At 37.9% G+C, this 6,626-nt stretch overlaps 1 pseudogene; it reads left to right on the top strand.

Moving 5' to 3' along the window:
- Positions 1 to 1,742, top strand: part of LOC104982700 — a 37,029-nt pseudogene extending 35,287 nt beyond the window's left edge.
- The last annotated feature ends 4,884 nt before the right edge of the window (positions 1,743 to 6,626 follow it).

Here is a 6,626-nt window from a genome sequence, read left to right on the forward strand (position 1 = left end):
GCACAGTGAAAAAGAACCCCCCTGCCAATACAGGAGACACAGGAGACTCAAGTTCGATCTCTGGATGGGGAAGATTCTCTGGAGGAGGAAATAGCAACCCGCTCCAGTATTCTTGCCTGGATAACCCCATGGACAGAGGTTCCTGACAGACTACAGTCCCTGCATTTGCAAAGAGTCAGACACAACTGAGTGACTAAGCATGCATGCTTGTCCTCTAGACAGTTATTATCAGAGGAAAAATAATACTTCAGAAAGATTCTTTATGTTTTCCTAAATCGACCTTGTTTATCTGTTACTTGAAGTGCAGATTCAGAATGGTAATTATTGGAGAAATGAGAACTGAGACATAAAGGTCATTGTCTGCTTTAATTTTAACACGACATGCTCACTAGAGCTCTGGATAAAGATAACTTCCTCATCAGGATTTGCTAGAGAATTACTGCAATTATGTGTCTGAGGAGGCACAATTGAGTGGCAGCTTTGGTCATTGACACAGAGTGAGAGCATGAGAGCTCATTACTGTGTGTTATCATATGTGTGATTCTATCTTTCTTCCCATTTGTTTAAGAAAAAAAAAATGATTCATTTTTACTTTTGGATTTTTACTTTGAGATCTTTGGTATAATTTCACTTAAATTTCCCCTTTAAATTACTGAAGATAACACAGGAGTAAAATACAATATTGAATGTGTATAAGAGGACAAAAAGACATATAATGAAAAATAAAACATTTTATCAACTACATTTCTTATAATAACTTACAATTAAGAATAATACCTTTATCTTATAATTATTCCTGATGATTTTCATTCTATTTCTTGTGGATATTCTATATTTTGAACCATGTATGTGAGAATAAAAAAGTACATGACTGGCTGGCCAGCAGGTAAGAATTTGCTGAGACAAGTCATACAATCCACAGCCATCCATTCAGGCCATGTTGCCTCTTGACCCCAGTGCCCCAGTACTGTTTTGGTAGCCACAGAGGGGCCAGGGTGGTCTTGGCCTTTCTTCTAGCACCACCAGCCAGAGGTAAGAGGGTTTTGACACTTGGAAATCTGAGCTGAGCTGAAGGGGAGGGAAGTCTGTGGCGATGGAGTCTAGTCTGGGCAGAGTAGTTTCTTAAAGAGTGGTCTTGGCGTACTTTCTTGGTAAAACTTTCAGGCTTCACTGGCCATTGGAAGATTTTTTGGACCCAAGTTCTGTGCATTTTCTGGGTTCTAGATATAGGGCCCGATTTCATTCATTTTGAAGGGGGTTTACTCTGTTCACGCTCCATTTCATAGATTCAAATGGTCAGAAGAGTCAAATCTCTTTGTGATTTCTGACCTAAGCAAGAACCAAAAAACACATTTCAATGCGCCTTCCCACATTCACAGGAAAATTATGTCTTCTTCTCTTTCTAAAGAGCTGAGACAGAAGTACAAGGTTCAATCCTTGCCCATCTAAAAGGATAGTGAAGTTCAGAAAGTACAAGTTGTAGGAGGGCACTACAAAGGGCAGCAAATTAGCAAAGCAGTCCAGGTTTACATGAAGAAATGTGTCAACTACACTGAAGAAATGCAGCAGGAGAAGGCTAATGGTACAACTCTCTATGTGGGCATTCACCCCAGCAAGGTGGTTAACACTAGACTAAAACCAAAGACTGCATAAAGATCCTGGAAGGGAGAGCCAAATCTGACCAAGTAGGAAAAGAAAAGGGCAAATATAAGGAAGAAACAATTGAGAAGATGCAGGAATAAAGTCATCTTGTCAACAGCTTTCATTAAAAACTGTTAAAATTATTTAAAAACATACATGACTGTCCTTTTCATTAGAAATAATTAAATTTTAGTTCAGTTCAGTCACTCAGTCATATACAACTATTTGCATCATAATGGATGGCAGCATGCCAGGCTTCCCTGTCCATCACCAACGACTGGAGTTTTCTCAGACTCATGTCCATTGAGTGGGTAATGCCATCCAACATCTCATCCTCTGTTGTCCCCTTCTCTACCTGCCTTAAATCTTTCCCAGCATCAGTGTGTTTTCTGAAGAGTCAGATCTTTGCGTTAGGTGGCCAAAGCATTGGAGCTTCAGCTTCAGCATCAGTCCTTCCAGTGAATATTCAGGACTTTTAGGATGGACTGGTTAGATCTTCTTGCAGTCCAAGGGACTCCCAAGACTCTTCAACAACACAGTTCAAAAGCATCAATTTTTTGGATTTCTTTATGGTCCAACTCTCACATCCATACATGACTATGGTAAAAACCATAGCTTTGACTAGACAGACATTTCTTGGCAAAATAATGTCTCTGCTTTTTAATAAGGTGTCAAGGCTGGTCATAACTTTTCTTTCAAGGAACAAGCACCTTTAATTTGATGGCTGCAGTCACCATTTGCAGTGACTTTGGAGCCAAAAAAAATAAAGTCTCTCACTGTTTCCATTGTTTCTCCATCTATTTGCCATGAAGTGAGGGGACCAGATACCATGATTTAGTTTTCTGAATATTGAGTTTTAAGCCAACTTTTTCACTCTCCTCTTTCACTTTCATCAAGAGGCTCTTTAGTTCTTCTTCAATTTCTGTCATAAGGGTGGTGTCATCTGCATATCTGAGGTTATTGATATTTCTCCTGGCCATCTTGATTCAAGCTTGTACTTCCTCCAGCCCGGCATTTCACATGATGTAATCTGCATATAAGTTAAATAAACAGGGTGACAATATACAGCCTTGATATACTCCTTTTCCTATTAGGAATCAGTCTGTTGTTCCATGATCAGTTTTATCTGTTGCTTCTTGACCTGCATACAGATTTCTCAGGAGGCAGGTAAGGTGGTCTGATATTCCCATTTCTTGGAGAATTTTCCACAGTTTGTTGTGATCCACCCAGTCAAAGGCTTTGGTATAGTCAATAAAGCAGAAATAGATGATTTTCTGGAACTCTTTCTTTGCCTGTGATCCAGAAGTTGTTGGCAATTTGACATCTGGTTCCTCTGCCTTTTCTAAATCTACCTTGAACATCTGGAAGTGCACAGTTCACGTACTGTTGAAGCCTGGCTTGGAGAATTTTGAGCATTACTTTGATAAGCATGTGAGATGAGTGCAATTGTGTGGTAGTTTGAGCATTCTTTGGCATTGCCTTTCTTTGGGATTGGAATGAAAACTGACTTTTCCAGCTCTGTGGCCACTGCTGAGTGGCCACAATTTGCTGGCATATTGAGTGCAGCACTTTTACAGCATCATCTTTTAGGATTTGAAATAGTTCAACTGGAATTCCATCACCTCCACTAGCTTTGTTTGTACTGATGCTTCCTAAGGCCCACTTGACTTTGCATTCCAGGATGTCTGATTGTAGATGAGTGATCACTCCATCATGGTTGTCTGGGTCATTAAGATATTTTTTGTATAGTTCTTCTCTAGTCTTGCCACCATTTCTTAATATCTTCTGCTTCTGTCATTTCCATACTGTTTCTGTCCTTTATTGTGCCCATCTTTGCATGAAATGTTCCCTTGCTATCTCTAATTTTCTTGAAGAGATCTTTAGTCTTTCTCATTCTAGTTTTTTTCTGTATTTCTTTGCATTGATCACTGAGGAAGGCTTTTTTTTTTTTTTTTTAAATCTCTCCTTGCTATTCTTTGGAACTCTGCTCTCAAATAGGTATGTCTTTCCTTTTCTCCTTTGCCTTCACTTCTCTTCTTTTGTCAGTTATTTGTAAGGCCTCCTCAGACAACCATTTTGCCTTTTTACATTTTTCACTCCTTGGAGATGGTCTTGATCACTGCATCTGGTACAATATCTGAAACTCCATCCATAGTTCTTCAGGCAGTCTGTCTGTGAGATCTAGTCCTTTGAATCTGCCACTTCCACTGTATAATCATAAGGGATTTGATGTAGGTCATATCTTAATGGTCTAGTGGTTTTCCCTACTTTCTTCAAATTCAGTCTGTATTTTGCAATAAGGAGTTCATGATCTGAGCCACAGTTAGCCCCTGGTCTTTTTTTTTTTTTTTTTCTGACTATATAGAGCTTCTCCACCTTTGGCTGCAAAGGATATGATCAATCTGATTTCAGTATTGACCCTCTGGTGATGTCCACGTGTAAATTCTTCTCTCATGATGTTGGAAGACTATGATGAACATCTCGTGATGTTCATACTATGACCAGATCATTCTCTTGGCAATACTCTGTTAGTATTTGCCCTGTTTCATTTTGTTCTCCAAGGCCAAATTTGTCTGTTACTCCAGGTATCTCTTGACTTCCTACATTTGCATTCGAGTCCCCTATAATGAACAAGACATGTGTGTGTGTGTGTGTGTGTGCGTGTTAGTTCTAGAAGGTCTTATAGGTATTCATAGAACCATTCAAATTCAGCTTTTTCAGCATTACTGGTTGGAGCATACACTTGGATTACTGTTATATGAATGGTTTGCCTTGGAAACATTGATCGTTCTGTCATTTTTGAGATTGCATCCAAGTACTGCATTTCAGCCTTTTTTGTTGACTATGAGGGCTACTCCATTTCTCCTAAGGGATTTTTGCCCACAGTAGTAGATATAATGGTCATCTGAGTTAAAGTGACCCATCCCAGTCCATTTTAGCTCACTGGTTCCTTAAATGTCAATGTTTACTCTTGCCATCTCTTATTTGACCACTTTCAACATACCTTGATTCATGGGCCTAACATTCCAGGTTTCTATGCAATATTGTTCTTTACAGTACTGGACTTTACTTCTAGGGAGTTCATCTTTCAGTATCCTATCTTCTTGCCATTTCATACTGTTCATGGGGTTCTCAAGGAAAGACTACTGAAGTGGTTTGCCATTCCTTTCTCCAGTGGATCATGTTATTTCAGAACTCTCCACCATGACCTGTATGTCTTGGGTCGCCCTACAGAGCATGTCTCATAGTTTCATTGAGTTAGACAAGGCTGAGGTCCAGCCTTGTGATCATTTGGATTAGTTTTCTGTGATTGTGGTTTTCATTCTGTCAGAATTAAATTTTAACAACCTCAAAATTTTTTGTTTGAATCAGAGAGCACAAAATGGATAAATATTTTATATATCTCAAAGTAAGACCTGAGGACAATTCTATTAATATATTCCATATAAACATGGACTACAAATAAAATATGATTATAATATTTGGATTATATCCACATTATTTATGATTTTTGGGAAAATATGCAATGTATTCTAAAGTATATAGTACATTCTATCAGTACCTATAATCTTAGTGCGAGGAGAAATTCCTCATGATTATTTTGTTTTTACATTTTGTTCTACTGTTCTTTCAATACTTGATACATTCTTCATCCACTCCTAAAATCTTATAGCCCTTCATTTCTCATTTAATCTTGTCTTCTGCTTTTCACCAAATCCTGTCATGTTCAAATTTTCAGTTATTCCTCAGCATGTGTAGCCTCCTCTTTTTTTTTTTTTTTTAATCCTAGAGACAGCATTTCACAAATATCAATACTATAAATTTGAAGATTTGGTAGTTCTAATCTGTCACATTTTTATGTACTGGCATGTGTTCTCAAGTTATTACATGCTGTATCTTGTCTAAATTTGTTAGCTTCTGTATGTATTAGAATTATGTTAAGTAAATGGATCCAAAAACAACAAAAAATTATCTTAAAAAATAGGTTTACTTTGACTCAGAAGAGGGACAGTCTAGAGTGATGACTGAAGCTGTGACTGGTCAGTGTTTCATCTTCAAGCTCTTCTCATAGTTTTATGTTGTCATCTACAACACTGGCTTTATGCTCTAATTCTACTCATAATTATGGGATATTTATTGGGTTGAGATGGGCCCAAGTTTTTCATTCATGGTTTTTAACACTATTTGTCTTGTTGCATTTAGATTGCTGTAACAAAATATTGTAAACTGGGTGAATTATAAACAACAGAAATTTATTTCTCGTAGTTCTGGAAGTTGAAAATCCAAGAACAAGATGGGGAGATTTGATAAAATCTACTTCCTGGTTCATACAAGTATGGCAGCTTCCTGCTGTGTCTTGACATGGAAGGAGGGGAAATGGAGCTCTCCTGAGCTTTCTGATAAGGACATCATCGAAATGTGCTAATCATTTTCCAAAGACTTTGCCTCCTAATTCTATGACCTTAAAGGGTAAGATTTTAGCCTGTGAATTTTGGGGGTACATAAATATTCAGACCCTAGCACTATTAATTATTTTAGTATGGAGGAAAGTTTCTTATATCTCATTTACTGTGTTCGACTATATCTATTCATGGACCAGTCTCCGCTGACTGAAGAATATTACTGAAGAATAATAGTAGGCCCACATTCTTCACAAAATACAAAAAAAAAAGAAAAGAAAAAGAAAGACCTATCAAGGGATAAATGTCCCTAAGCATCAAAGACCAAACAGATTCTTCAGACACCTGATGTGAAGAGCCAACTCATTGAAAAAGACCCTGATACTGGCAAAGACTGAAGGCAGGAGTAGAAGAGAATAACAGAGGATGAGATGGTTGGATGGCATTACCAACTCAATGGATATGAAGTTCAGCAAACTCTGGGAAATAATGAAGGACAGGGAAGCCTGGCTTGCTGCAGACCATGTGGTCACAAAGAGTTAGACATGTTTAGTGACAAAAACAACAGGATGGTGTAAATTTAGG

This window comes from Bison bison, unplaced genomic scaffold (genome assembly GCF_000754665.1).
Source record: "Bison bison bison isolate TAMUID 2011002044 unplaced genomic scaffold, Bison_UMD1.0 scf7180017864537, whole genome shotgun sequence".
Taxonomy (NCBI): Eukaryota; Metazoa; Chordata; class Mammalia; order Artiodactyla; family Bovidae; genus Bison; species Bison bison.